This window comes from Coenobita brevimanus, chromosome 53 (genome assembly GCF_032717465.1).
Source record: "Coenobita brevimanus isolate Jiangsu-jjx chromosome 53, ASM3271746v2, whole genome shotgun sequence".
NCBI lineage: Eukaryota > Metazoa > Arthropoda > Malacostraca > Decapoda > Coenobitidae > Coenobita > Coenobita brevimanus.
In genome coordinates, this window is record NC_137006.1 from 35,095,819 (window position 1) to 35,111,846 (window position 16,028).

A 16,028-nucleotide genomic window follows, 5' to 3' on the forward strand; every position below is an offset into this window, starting at 1 on the left:
GGAAAGCAATAAATCACATCACTGAAAGACAAAAACGATGAAGTCATTAAATGCAATGACAGAATGGTGAAAAGAGTTGAAGAAATTTACAGTGAACTGTATGCGTCAAAGACAATAGTAGTAGTAGCAAACTTTTCAGCTGAAATAAGTGATATACACGAGCTAACATTAGACGAAGTAAACACTGAGAAGTATGAAAAGAGGGAAGACCCAAGGGGAAGATAGAGTAGTCGCAGATTTACTGTCGGATGCAGGAGCGGAAGTACAAAACAGGCTCGACCACTCAGTGCATAAAGAAGAAAAAAAAAACATAGAACATGGTAGAATGTTATAGTTATTTTCCTCTAGAAAAAAGAAAGACGACTAACAATATATTAGATGCCATCTTCCGATTAGCTCATTACCCGTTATTTACAGACTCTTCACAATATTCCTTACGAACAGAATAACAACAAAATTGAAAGAAAACCAGCCTCGTGAGCAGGCAGGATTCAGAAGCCGGTATTCGACTAATGATCATATACGCAAAATGAATCATTGAATTGAGAAAGGTAGAGAATATAATAAACCACTGCATTTAGTTTTTTTTTTATTATGAAAAGGCTTTCGACTCAGTGGAGCTCATAGCAATTATTAAATTCATTGCGGGTAGGAGTAAATAAGAACGTTGTAAAACTGCCTGAAAACATACTGCATAAAAAGAGGGATCTCGATTAAGAAGGGGCAAACGCCGCAGAGAGCATAGCCTCACTCACTCTCCGATTGCACCCACGCGAGTCCCTTCCTGCAACCCTCCAGACAACAACTCTTCCTCCTCTAAGTATCTCCCAACACGAGTGATCGACCTGCTCCAGGCAAGAGTTACGTGGCCTTCCTCTTGGCCTCTTCCACCCTGGGTTGACTCGTCAAAAGAACACCCTGTGAGCAGGATCAGCCTCAGGAAAGCGGGCCATGTACCCATGTAGGTGAAGTTTGATTTGACCTATTTTGCGGTTCATAGGCCTCGATTCAGTCTCACGGAGTAGTCTCTCATTACCCACCCGATTATGGTAGCGATATCCCATGATCCTGCAAAGACACTTAGTACCAGTGGATCAATTTCCCACTTCAGATCACTGTTTAGTGTCCATGTCTCATAGCCGTTAGGTAAGGCAGGGAGTACCAGGGCCTTGAAGATGCGAACTTTCGACCTTCTCCTTAAATGACAGTGCCAAATACCCAAACTGAGTGAATCCCACTGTCCAATCTACCATTGTTGTGGACCACACTACCAAGATAAGTTGATCTTCCTAAGACTTTTAAATCCTCACCACATCCTTGGACACGCTGAACTGCTTCATCCGACAAGCCACGAAATGCCTGGACCTTGTCTTGGCCCAAGAGACCTTTAATCCCAGTGGCTTCGCATTCTTGATAAATTCATCAGGGACAGTTAGTACAGTTAGTAGTGTCTCCAGTGACTCTGCTAGGATAACTGCATCATCAGCAAAGTGAAGATTGGTATCTTGAAATTGCCAATTGATACTCCACAGTGACTTTGACTCACAGCCCGTCCATACGTGTGTTGAAAAGTGTGAGGGCAAGGACACATCCCTGTCTTACACCAAAACTTGCTGGGAAGAAGTCAGATGTTCCCTCCCTCCCTCCCACACTTGACAGCACTCTCAGTGTTTGTGTACAAGCCAGCAATCACTTGGATTATCCCTGCAGGGATCCCAAGGAGTTACAGGAGTTCCCATAACACCTCCCGATTTACTGAGTCATATGCTTTCTTGAGATCCACGTAGGCTGCTAGCAAGCCTTGTCAAACCTCAAGATGATGTTCCAAAAGAACTCGGAGATCTAGAATATGGTCAACGGAAGACTTCGTGGGCGAGAATCCGAATTGTTTATCCCTCTGAAACTTTAGCAAATGGTCCTGGAAACGCATCAGGAGAACGTGAGCAAGAACTTTACCCGGCACACTGAGCAATGTAATAACACAGTAGTTGCTACAGTCATGCTGGTCTCTTTTTCATTTTCTGATAGGAGTGACCAAACAATTTCTTCCAGTCAGAGGGAATGATACCAATCTGCCAAATGGCTTCTTTGACTACATGTAACCCCCTGATCATGGCTTTGCCCTCAGCTTTGATCTTTTCTGCTGGGATGTCACAAGCACCAGCTGCTCTACCTTTTTTCAATCTAGCCATTGCCTTCTTTATTTCATCTAGAGAAGGCACGGCTTTGTCAGTTGGTGGGACAGCAGTCAATGGTTGTACACCAGCCAATGGAAGCTCTCCACTGAGAGGCCCAGCCATATTGTCACGAGTTGGCGCGATTCTCTATCTAAATAAACTCGTGACATTGAACTTTGGTGGGAAACCGCGAATTCTAGTGAATTCCCATAAGTATCACTCAGTCAACTGCCACATATTCACCCAATCGGGAGTGTTTTCAGAACATTTTTCACTGTTTCATAAGTGATCGTCCTTGCGTGCGACAGTAGCACTTTCACTGAGTGATTTGTTGTGGGCATGTATCACTCACAATTTTTCTGTTAGCCGTTAGCAAGTGCGGCCTGCTCTCGACTCTCATAATTTGAACCAGTCAGAATTAGAGCGCCTGGGACTAGGTTCGTTGGCCCAGCTTGGAGCAGCGTGTGTACAGCGAGTTCCTGAATCCCAACCTAGCGTGAATCGGCGAGAGGTTCAGTGTGTGTGGCAGCGTCTTTCCTCAGCAACGACACCCAGTTCATCCCACTTAGCCCACTTTCTGACCAGTATTTCTTTTCGTTTTTCCTAGGTTTAAGTGTTAGCGTTTGAATGAGTGAGTGAGTGTATTCTTGTTATTTTGAAGTCATTTGGAGACCTATGTAATGTAAATTAATTTCATTGTTATTAATAAATTAACAGTTCATTTTCTTGAGCTTAATGTAATGTAAACTCGTGTTTTATTTCTCCACATTAAGCTTATTTCACTTATCCCTCCTAGTTTGCATAAACACTTTGCATTATTCATATCTGGTACTTACGCCAGTCCTTTTTATTAACTTAAAATCAATTGTGCAATCAGGAGTTAATGCACCGGCAAGAACCTGTTTATCATTAATAGCATTAGAGATTGATTGTCAGGGGTGGAGTCACTTTCTCCAGAGGCTAACAGTACCAATAAACAGCACCTGTGAGTAATTAGTCTCTGCTGTGTACTGTTGAGAAAGTTTATAAATTCTCGTCCTTAGAGAATCGGCGAAGTAAGCCGACATAAAGTAATCATTGCTTGTTTTTCACAAGTCAGTTCTTTGACCCTGTTCTCAAGTATTATTGAATATTATTCTTTAATATTGCATATTCACAAAAACCCCGTGACACATTTACAGCTACACAAAGTACTCAGCCCCACAAGCTCTATACTCACATGCCCCGACACAAGCCATCCATCTGCTGTCTGAACAGAGCTAACTTGAAAGGTGCGTCTGGAGTGGAGTTTCTTCAGAGCTCGGTAGGTGGGTTGAGGATCAGTTAGTCATTTGCATGAAAACGACCTTCCACCTCCTCAGTGATTTCCCTGACATACCTCTCCTTGTCCCTTCTCAGTGAAACTCACGCCTGTCAAGAAAGAAGTCTGTGCTGTTCCCAGTCCCCAGCAAATCTGGCACCATGACTCTTCTCAGTTGTGGTCAGCATCCCCTGTGAGATGAATCCCCTCCTTGATCTCGGGTGGTCTCCAATACATGTATCAGCTGCTGCCAGGGTAGCACGCTTAATTAACCCGCCGTGTGCCAGCTATTTTTAGCTCTATGGGTCACCCCAGTGCCGGCCATTTTTCGATCTTTTTTTTGTTGGCTAAAATTTAGATTTTGATGTGGAACAACGAATTTCGCCATTAAAATGCTCACTGAGGCTCGGAAATGAGTTTTATTGAGTTCTGCATACTCGTTCACAGGTATAGCCACTCTTTCATGCTCACCACATATGTGAGAGAAAGCCATATTCCATGTAAGGTATACTCAGGTATATATGCTGGGAAGGTATACCAATGTTCAATACACTTTTCTGATTACTTATTACTTCAGCATCTATCACAATTTGAGTGTCTTTCTCACTGTGAATGCACTATCTTACACTTACTTGAAGATAGGTACAACCTGACTTCATTACATACAGTCCTGGCACTTACAAGAAGGTAATTACAACTTGACTTCACTAAATAGTCCTTACACTTACAAGAAAATATCTACAACTTACACTTACATGAAAATATTTACAAAATGCCTTCACTATGTACAGCACTGGGTGAGACACACAGGCAGAGTGAGGCAGAGCGAGTGTGAGGGGGGGGCCAGTGAGTGTATGGCCTTGACAGCCTAGGGGATGGTAGAGGAACAGTTACCTTACATGCCTGCCAATTTTTACCCGCGAACCTTGAAAAATGCAGTGACAATGAAGTTTTTCATATATATATATATATATATATATATATATATATATATATATATATATATATATATATAGATATATATATATATGATCATCGTCAGCCATTGCTAGTCGACTGCTGAACAAAGGCCTCCCCCAGTCTTTCCTACGAATTCCTTAACTGAGCCAATCTCTGCTGCATTTTACCTGCAAACTTCTCTATCTCATCTTTCAACCCTCCTGTCTGGCCTTTTTCTGAGATGCTTACAATTTCTTAGAGTCCAGTCAGTCAGCCTCGTGCTCCGTCAGTTATGACTTATTCTTGCAACATGTACAAACCCACTTCCATTTAAGTTCTTATACTGTATATCTTCTATAATGTCTTTGACTTTAGTCTACTCTCTACCCAAGCTGATCTTTTCCTATTGCATAAAGGTATTCCCAAAATTGACCCTCCCAATGCTCTTTGAGAATTAATATGTTGATTTTCCAACGAATTTGGCCTCTCAGCCGTGCATCATAGCTGGTACAATACATTCGTTATATACATTTCATTTCATACATATTGACAAGCTACTTTTGATGATGTCTCCATGTGTATCGAATGATTTCCCATCAACTCCAATGCGTCTTTCTATTTCGCTGTCATGGTCATTCGTTAGTTTTAGTATTGGTCCCAAGTAAATGTACTCTTCGACTTCTTCATGAATTTCTTCACTTTTTCTGATGAGTCTCTTAGATCACACACACACACACACACACACACACACACACACACACACACACACACACATATTTATCTATCTATCTATCTATATCTATATCTATCAATCTATCTATCTATCTATCTATATCTATATCTATCAATCTATCTATCTATATATATATAAGAGAGATGCATTATATATATATGTATATATAAGACATGCTTTAATGTTTGTTGGTTTATTTTTCCATAATCTCTCCCAAACCAACGGCCAGAGACCAACAGACCCATATATATTCTGAATCAAATATATTCTGAATCAGGGTGACCCAAGAATAGTTTTAGTGGGTTCAAAATTCAAATCTGGGACATTTGAGGTCACCGGTAGGTGTTCGCCTTTTTGGCCCAGGCAGAGCCGAGTTAACATGACTTCCAGTTCCGACATGGACTAAGTGAAGTTGACCTCAGAGGTCATTTACAATCATTGGTTGGAGGTCACATGAGGTCACCGGTAATACACTCTCGAACGGCTGGCCCCAGCAACCCAATTTATGGCATGGAAACTCACATGACCTCCAGTTTGAACATAGACAACGTGAGGTTGACCTCCAATGTCATTTGAAGTCACCAGTAGGACGTCATTTTAGATCACCGGTAACTGTAAACAAGTGCGCACAAATATTGTGCGTTAGTCTGCGAAAGCCGAAATAGAAAGTTCCTGAATCTCTTATAATCCCTTTTGAAAAGCATACGTGGTACATGGTCTTTCTGGAGTAGAAAGATTGAATTAGTGCAAATAGGATTAGAGTGTTTGGTTTTCTGGACCGGGGAACGCCAGGTACCCCTGCCAGTGTGTGTGTGTGTGTGTGTGTGTGTATATATATATATATATATATATATATATATATATATATATATATATATATATATATATATATATACACACACACACACACACACACAGACTGTGGCACAAAACAAGAATGCATATAATGAATGGATGAGAAATAGGGGCGTGGAAGAAGTTGAGAGACGGAAGAGAGAGATATATGTAGAAAGGAAGAGAGAAGCGAAAAAATTAGTAAGAGAGAGTAAGAAGAGAGTGGATGAGGAATTTGGAAGGAATTTGAATGTCAAGTGGAGGGAATGTAAGAAAATGTTCTGGAAAGAAGTAAAGAGAGTCAGACAGGGTGGCAATGAAGTTAGTAGGGGACTGAAAGATACAAATGGTTGATTACTAGTTGTGAAGGGAGAAAAAGTGAGCAGATGGAGAGAACACTTTAAGGAATTGTTGAACATGGAGAATGAAAGTAATGCGAGTATAAGTGGCTGGGGAATGGCTGGGTGAAAGAGGGAGGTGAGAAGACAGCAAGAAATCAGTAGGATGGAAGTTGTGGAAGCAATGAAAGTCAAAATGGGGAAAGCCCCAAGAATTGATGGAGTGTGTGATGAAATGCTGAAGCATGGGGGAGAGACAGTAGTAGAATGAATGTTGAGGATGTGCAGATTGGCCTGGGAGGAAGGTAAAGTCCCGGATGATTGGAAGTTAGGTACAATTATTCCCTTGTACAAAGGGAAAGGGGAAAAAGAAGTGTGTGGTTATCATAGGGGCATTTGTCTTCATAGTGTAATTGGCAAAGCATACGGTAGCATACTTATTGACAGAGATAGGGAAATAACAGAGGAATTAGTTAGAGAAGAACAGGGAGGCTTTAGGAAGGGAAGAGGTTGTGTAGATCAAATATTCATTCTTAGATCTTTAGTGGAAACGTGTCTAGAGAAAGGAAAGAAGTTGTATGCGGCCTTCGTGGATCTGGAGACAGCATATGAATGACAGGTGGGATAGACAAGGATTGTGGAAAGTATTAAGACTATATGGATAAGATAGGAAGTTGTTGAATGCTGTGAAGAGTATGTATTGTAATGGTAGGTATTTTTATCCCCGCTGGTTGACACCAGTGTAATACCAGGAAATTTATAATTTTACCTGTTGTTGGTGCTGGTCAACTTACCCATTGATAATACAGGTGGTACATCGACTTAGTCTCCCCTCCGTGGTTAATAGAAAAAAAATTCACTTCAATAAAACAAAAGGGGGAAGGGGGTGGAGTTTTGACTTAGTATGGTAGATGATAATTGTTTAAGAAAATTTTGGTAGCGTTTGTAGGTTTTGGCCGAGTCTATATTTAGTCAGTACCACAGGTGGTCGTCATTCCCTCAGCGAAGGAATCTTGAATTGGAAGGGGAGTGAATTAGGCATGAGGACGTAATTCCCTTGATTAGGTATAACAAGAAAAAAAAATGATATATACTTTACTCTACTTTAATAATTTTATACTGGTTTTCAAGAGACATTTTTAATTACATGACCTTTTGTCATATGGAAGAAGGTTGTACATTAAAACCATGGTTTGGGTGATCATTCCTACAACATTGTCACCAGGCGAAAACAATTTGGTACATACAAGCGATTTCTGAGGTCATTGTACCTTACTTACTTTTGTCAGCTATTCTTGGGCTCGACAATAGCCTCAAGACAGGGACCTTTTTACGAGCTTGGGTTGTCTTTTTGGGCTGGCATAGCCTCGAACCAATAAAAATAATTACTCGTGTTCTATTTCGTCCGTATAGTATACTCTCATCATGTAATTCTCTATAATCCACAAACACTTTCAATTCAGAATTATTAATAGTTCATAATCGTCATTACTACATAATCACCAAAAGCGCATAATCACTCGGGCTTGTTTAGCCTCGAGGAACAATTAAAAAATTACATTATTGCTCACAACCACTAAGTTCCCTTCCATGCTCCTAATTTTCTAACACATTAATTTAAGAGAAAGAAAACGGGTAATGGATTTGAATTACGCCTTTCCGTTACCAGATCACATCACTTTTAAATTTCTATTCCTTATATACAAAAAAAAGTTCACTTGATAGATCAATGATACTATTTCAATTACATTTGGTTTATAAAATAATTCATGGGTAGTGTAAGTGTGTATGTTTAAGTCTATGGACAATACCACGGGAAGGTCTCGTGCTCACACTGACGTTGCATGTCTGGGGACTGAACCAATGTCCATTATACACGACGTCTGGGCCTCAAGTCTACGTTAAGCTTTCAACAATATTACTTCATATGGTCCATGCCAAGTAAGGATTAAACAAAGAAAAAAGGGGGGGGGAAAGGAGAAATGTGGACAGCTCACCTGAACCAACGTCCATTATACACGACGTCGGGGCCTCAAGTGCTGCTTCCTGGGTACGCCAGAGACGCCACTGCTAGGTCAAATGAGGTGGTGTTTTTGAAATATGGTGGGTTTCAATTCTCTTCACAATTTATTTAGCAGTGTACCCATGATGCCAGGACTTTTGATTGAATTGGAGAAAATTTGGGATTCAATTCTTACTTAATTTAGATACTGAATTTACCACTATCCTGCCTTGAATTTTGGGGCAGCTTATGCCATCTAGTGACGGTTAAGGTAAGCGGGACTATTAAATCCTCACAAATGACATTATTTAGGCCTTTTTGACTGTTAATCTTACATATTTGGGTTCTAGCAGCTTCATTAGTAAGCATTTCACAACTAGAATATGGAAAGAATTGTATACTCATCATTACTCTGTTTAAGGTTTAAACTTGGCGCCCAACAACGACAAGGAGAAAAGCTGTGCGCATCTGTTATTCATTACTCGACCAGACAGAGGAATTCCCATAGCTCAACATCCACAATTACATCACCCAATTCATAGATATAGAGATGCATACATATAAAAATAAAGTTAACCCTACATTAATCATTAACATATGAATTACTACTTAGGATAGGAATTTATAGACTAGTATTCAGGTTACACCCTATCTAACTTAAAAATTACAGTACCTCTAAACACATACATGAATATTAAATTTGTGGCACTACAGTATGAGGGTGCTAAGGCTGCAGTGCGTGTGGATAGTGAACTGAGTGAGTTTTTCTACTTGAAGGTTGGGTTGAAACAGGGATGTCATGTCTCCATTGTTGTTCAGTCTGTATATGGATGGGGTTATTAAAGAGATACAAGGTAGGGCAGTGGATGTTGGAGTGGCGCTATTGAGAGAGGGCAGTGTTTGGAAACTCCATGTACTATTGTTTGCTGATGATACTGTGTTGTTACGTGAAGACGAAGGGGAGCTTCAAGGCTTGGTGGATGAGTTTGGGAGAGTGTGTAAGAAACGGAATTTAAATGTGAATGTAGGAAAGAGTAAAGTGATGGTCTTCGAGAGAAGTTAAATCAGTGAATGTACAATGAGGTTAGATGATGAGAAAATGGAAAATGTGAGTACGTTTAAGTATTTGGGTAGTGTGATGAGTAAGGATGGAAGTTTGGAGGGTGAAGTGCTTGAAAGGGTACAACAAGGAAGAAAGGTTGTTGGTTCCTTGAAGGCAGTGAAGAAACAGGGAAGTGAGCATGTAAGTGAAAAAGTCATTACATGACAGTATTGTGATACCAACTCTGAAGTATGGAAGTGAAGCTTGGACGTTGTTTGAGGGACATAAGTCAAGAGTGAAAGCAGTGGAAATGAGTTATTTGAGAGGAGCCTGTGGAGTCATATGGATAGACAGACTGACAAATGAAGATGTGAAGGAGCATTGTGGTGTGGATGAGGTTGTGATAGGAAGCATTAGGAGAAACACAGTGAGGTGGTTTGGCCATGTGTAGCGGATGGAATGTGACAGACTGACGAGGAGAGTGTATGTGAGTGAGGTGGAGGGGGAGAGAGGGAGAGGAAGGCCATGGATGAGATGGAGAGATGGAGTGGAGAGGTATATGAGAGAAGGGGGTGTAAATTGGGAGCAGGGCAGTGAAATGGCGGGGGACAGGGTGACATGGAAGTGATTTGTTTGTGGCCACCCCGTATAAGGGATTGATGCGTCTGGCAATAGATTTATAGTATATATATTAAAGAGAGAGAGAGAGAGAGAGAGAGAGAGATCCAATCAGTGCAAGAAAGATTGGTTCTACGATCCAATCAATGTTGCAAGAGAAAGGGATAGAAGAAAGGAAGGCTCTTCCCCACCCACCACACCTCCCGGTTAGACCGATTATGAAAAAGTGAGAACAAGATGAAATTCTTTTTAGAAACAAGTATGGAAATTTAAACAGGTGAGGCAGAAGAAGAACGACTATGTGCTACGTGATCTCTGTTTTACAAATCTGTAAAAGAAATGCAAAAACAATCGTCAAGTTTCTCTTTATTATGGAAATACGTCACAGCCGTCAGCATACACTTCGACCTGGAAATAACACTAAGTATTTTTATAGCCCATAGGCTCAAAATGTTTTCCTTGTCGATTTTTAATTACATAAGTAGTTTTTGCTCTAATTGCTCTTCCTGATAGCCTATTTCAGTGTTCCGCTAGGCGAATATTAAAGTAAGTTTTCCCTATATTAGTGCTGCATCTCATATTTTTCAGTTTCATTCAATTAGTTCTGGTCATGGTATCATTTTGTATCTCGAGCAAATTTTAAAAATTATCTAACATCTTTAGATCTGCTAAGATTGTGGAATACTTTTTACAGATCTAAGTGTCTTTGTTTTTTTTTTATAGAAAACATTTAGTTTCCTCAGTCACTATTCGTAGTATAATCATTTTTGTTACTGCCATGCACTCTCTTGAGTCTGTTTTCGTCCCTAATTAGATTCGTGGACGATTGCTGCACTCAGTATTCTAGGTGTGGTCTAACCAACGACCTGTAACGTTTACAGATTATATCTGCGTTTTATGATCAGAGTTCCTTGTGATGGCGCCGAGGATATTGTTTGCCTATTTAGTTTGCCATACACCACATTAGAGTTTAGTTTTAACAATGAAGTCAACAGTAAAATATCTATAGTACAAGGTACAACAGATAATCTATCTATCTATCTATTGCCAGACGCCTCAATCCCGTTTGGGGTGGCCACAAACAAATCGCCTCCAAGTCGCCTTGTCCCCCGCCATTTCACTCCCCTGCTCCCAACTCACACCCCCCTCTCTCATATACCTCTCCACCCCATCTCTCCATCTCATCCTCGGCCTCCCCCTCCCTCTTTCCCCCTCCACCTCACTCACATACACTCTCTTCGTCAGTCTTTCACCCTCCATCCTCTCCACATGGCCAAACCACCTCAGTGTGTTCCTCATAACGCTTCCTATCACATCCACATCAACACCAAAACGGTCCTTTATATCCTCATTCGTCAGCCTGTCTCTCCATGTGACTCCACAGGCTCCTCTTAAATAGCTCATTTCCACTGCTCTCACTCTTGACTTGTGTCCTTCCAACAACGTCCAAGCTTCACTTCCGTACGTTAGAGTTGGTATCACAATACTATCATGTAGTAACTTTTTCACTTCCATGCTCACTTCCCTGTTTCTTATCACTGCTTTCAAAGAACCAGCAACCTTTCTTCCCTGCTGTACCCTTTCAAGCACTTCACCCTCCAAACCTCCATCCTTACTCATCACACTACCCAAGTACTTAAACGTACTCACATTTTCCAATTCCTCACCATCCAACCTCGCTGTACATTCACTGACTTCACCTCTCTCAAAGACCATCACTTTACTCTTCCCTACATTCACCTTTAGATTCCGTTTCTTACACACTCTCTCAAACTCATCCACCAAGCCTTGCAGCTCCCCTTCGTCTTCACTCAACAACACAGTATCATCTGCAAACAACAGTACAGGGAGTTTCCAAACACTATCCTCTCTCACCAGGGCCACTCCAACATCCACTACCCTACCTTGTACCTCTTTTATTACCCCATCCATGTACAGATTGAACAACCATGGAGACATGACACATCCCTGTTTCAACCCAACTTTCGAAGAGAAAAATTCACTTAGTTCACCATCCACACGCACTGCAGCCTTCGCACCATCGTACATACTTTTCACAGCATTCAACAACTTCCCATCTACTCCATATATTCTTAACACTTTCCACAATCCTAGTCTATCCACCCTGTCATATGCTTTCTCCAAATCCATGAAAGCCGCATACAACTTCTTTCCCTTCTCTAGAAACTTTTCCACTAAAGATCTGAGAATGAATATCTGATCTACACAACCTCTTCCCTTCCTAAAGCCTCCCTGTTCTTCTCCAACTAATTTCTCTGTTCTTTCTCTAACTCTGTCAATAAGTATCCTACCATACACTTTTCCTATTATACTAAGAAGACAAATGCCCCTATGATTACCACACACTTCTTTTTCCCCTTTTCCTTTGTACAAGGGAATAATTATACCTGACTTCCAATCCTCCGGGACTCTACCTTCCTCCCAGGCCAATCTGCACATCTTCCACATCCATTCTACTACTATCTCTCCCCCATGCTTCAGCATTTCACCACACACTCCATCAATTCCTGGGGCTTTCCCTGATTTAACTTTCTTCATTGCTTCCACAACTTCTATCCTACTGATTTCTTCCTGTCTTCTCACCTCCCTCCTTCTCCCATCCATTCCCCAGCCACTTATACTCGCATTACTTCCATCCTCCACGTTCAACAATTGCCTAAAGTGTTCTCTCCATCTGCTCACTTTTTCTCCCTTCTCCACTAGTAATTTACCATTTTTATCTTTCACTCCCCTGCTAACTTCACTTCCACCCTGTCTTACTCTTTTCACCTCTTTCCAGAACATTTTCTTACAGTCCCTCCACTTTACACTCAAATTCCTTCCAAATTCCTCATCCACTCTCTTCTTACTGTCTGTTACTAATCTTTTCACCTCTCTCTTTCTTTCTACATATAACTCTCTCTTCCGCCTCTCAACTTCTTCCATGCCCCTATTTCTCATCCATTCATTGTATGCTTTCTTCTTTTGTGCCACAGCCTGTTTCACCTCTTCAGTCCACCACGCTGTTCCTTGCACCCCCCTCCGTCTTCTCTTCCTTCCACACACCACATCACATGCTGCACACATTTCTTCTGTAAATATTCTACACACACCTTCCACGTCCCCCATCTGCTCCAATTCATATTTGCCCAATCGTTCCTCCACTTCTCTCTTATACTCTGCCTTTTTCTCATCCTCTTGTAACCTTTCCACTCTCCTTGCAACAACTCCTTCCTCTCGTCTTTCCCTTCTTCTATTCCTCCATCTTACTTGAACTTTAATTCTGGCCACCACCAAGTAGTGGTCAGAAAGTCCACTCCCCCAACCTCTATAAACTCTTGCATCCAATATACATCATCGCATCCTTTCATCCACACACACATAATCAATCATTGCCTTCCTTTCACTCAGTTCACCACCCACCCTTCTCATCACTCGCCATGTATACCTGTGGATCATTTTATGCCTGAAGAGGGTATTGGCTATCACCAACCCCCTCCCAGCACAAATGTCCACTAACGCACTCCCATTCTCATCTACCTCAGCAGGCACACCCCACTCACCAACTATTCCATCCACCTTCACATTCCCAACTTTACCATTCATATCACCAATCAAAAACACTCTCTCATTCCTTCCAAACTTTTCCATGCACACTTCTACATTTGTCCAGAACTCTTCTCTCACTCTTCTAGCATGATCTTGCGTTGGCGCATACACACACACAATCGCCCACATTTGTATTCCAACTTTCAACTTTACCCACACAATCCTTGATCCAACTGATCCATACTGTCTTATGCTCCTCTTCCATCTTTTACTCACAACTATACATACTCCTTCCTTTGCCCTCTCATTCTCACCTACTCCTGCACATATACCCCATCCATACTCCCATTCTCTCACACTTTTTCCCCTCCATTTTGTTTCAGTTATACCACATACATCCACTTTCGCATCCTCAAGCACCTGGACAATCTCTCTCTCTTTCACCTCATCATTTGCTCCCCTTACATTCCAAGTTCCAATTGCAAAGTCCTTTGTCCGGTCCTTGGTCGTCAACGTTTGGTCAGTCCTTGTCCGAGGCTTCTTGTTTGTTTTTTTAGTTAGTTGTTTTCCGGGGAGGGGCACTAACCCTCCGCCAACCTGGGGGAGTATTCTTGAAAAAAGCCCCTACCCCCCGGGGGGGGTAATGATATGGATTAATACAGGTATTGATGAATAGCAATAAATCTGTGTATCTATGTACTACGTATCTGTCTGCCTGTCTGTCAATATATCTATCCATTTATCTATGTACACACACACACACACACACACACACACACTCACACAAATATACACGCCGATAATCAACCCGACATATGATGGAATGAATTTGGAATTAGACTGAAATTTAATAATTAAGCAACGTTGGGTCTGGTTAGTACTTGGATGGGTGACCGCCTGGGAACACAAGATGCTGTTGGCATCCCTATGTGTCAAGTGGGGTTGGTGGAGGATTAGTGCCCCTCCCTGTAAAACAATTAACTCTAAGCCCTTGGCCACCCCATTTGGGATACATGGTGTCTGGCAATGAATGAATGATGAAAATGAAACCGAAAGATACTAGGGAATCTTTTCGGTATTTATATGCAGGAATGACAACACATACGTAGATACTTAACCTGCCCTGTCTCGTCGACGTATGGGTGCGTTGCAACGATTTGCATTTGCCAGTCCCGGCGATGTACCGGTACATCGTGCAATTGCAAGGTCCCTAATTTGCACAATTTTCAATTTTCGTGCTTGATTTTTCGTATGTATACACGGGACACCTTCCTCTATTCCTCTACAAGATGCCAAGCAGGGACAATGCCTTACACCGCATAACCTCCCCCCTCCCCCCCTCACGCCATTGTCTCGGCAATTCACCTGTTACCAGTGACCTGGCTAGTAAAGATATTCAGGGCCAGAGTGATTCCCCAATCGATGACAATGTGGAGGACAATGTTTACATAGCATTAGAAGAAGAAACAGCCAGAAATAATGATCAGGTAATGTGACAAAAAAAGGTCATGAATGGTGATTAGTTAGTGAGTGAAACAATGCTTATAATGCCTTTATTGCTGCTTGAAAACCAATATACTCTCATACTACATATACATTCGTACCAAGTAAATAAATAAATACCGTTTATGAGTGGATAAAATAGTTACCCTCCCATAGAACTCGTTTTCTTTGGTGCCAGCATGTTAGAAAACCCAGTCAGGTAAGGAGGAACTCCTACCTGGATTGGGTATTTTAAACCTCAGGTGAGAGATTTCTCTATGAATTTTTGATGTTTCTCACCAAAAGCGAAGGTTTTAGCCAAAAAAAATTTTTTCGAAAATACCTCGGGACTGGGGGATGTCAGAGGTGCGGAAAACCTCGGGACGTGACGGGTTAAAGATGTCCTACTACAGAAGATAACGGTTACTGTATTCACTAAGATTGTTTGTTTCTCAGTCTTTGTCGCCAACGTGTGTGAATGTGCAAACCAATTCTGGATCCGCAAACGTAGCCACACAATTGGCATGTCAAGTCCGGGTTTGCTGAGAGAACTCTATTTTGGTTGTGCCTCTTTTGTCTACGGTCTTCTTTGGCCAGGTTCCGAGCTTCTTCTAGATGAATGGTTCCTTCAGCGCAGAGGGCTTGCCATCGTTTTCAGTCAGAGGCATTGGTTTCAAGATCTTTTAGTATGATGCTGCATTATAAGGGCTGTCCTTATAATGTATGATCTTTGTATCTCTTCTTCTGCCCCCCTGGTTTGCGACCTGCGGCAAGGAGTTGGCTAAACAGAACCTGGGGGGGAAGGTGGTGCTCAAGCATGCAGAACATAATTATGTCCGATCCATCTGAGCTATTTTTTTTTTTTTTTTTTTTTTTAGCCAATAAGGTTTGTATGCTGGTTGACCTTGGCCACTGAAGAATTTGTGAGTGAAAGCGGCCTCAGGCATGCAGGACACATGTCTGATCCATCTGAGCTGTTTCTTAGCCAGAATGGTTTCTATTCTAGTTGACTTT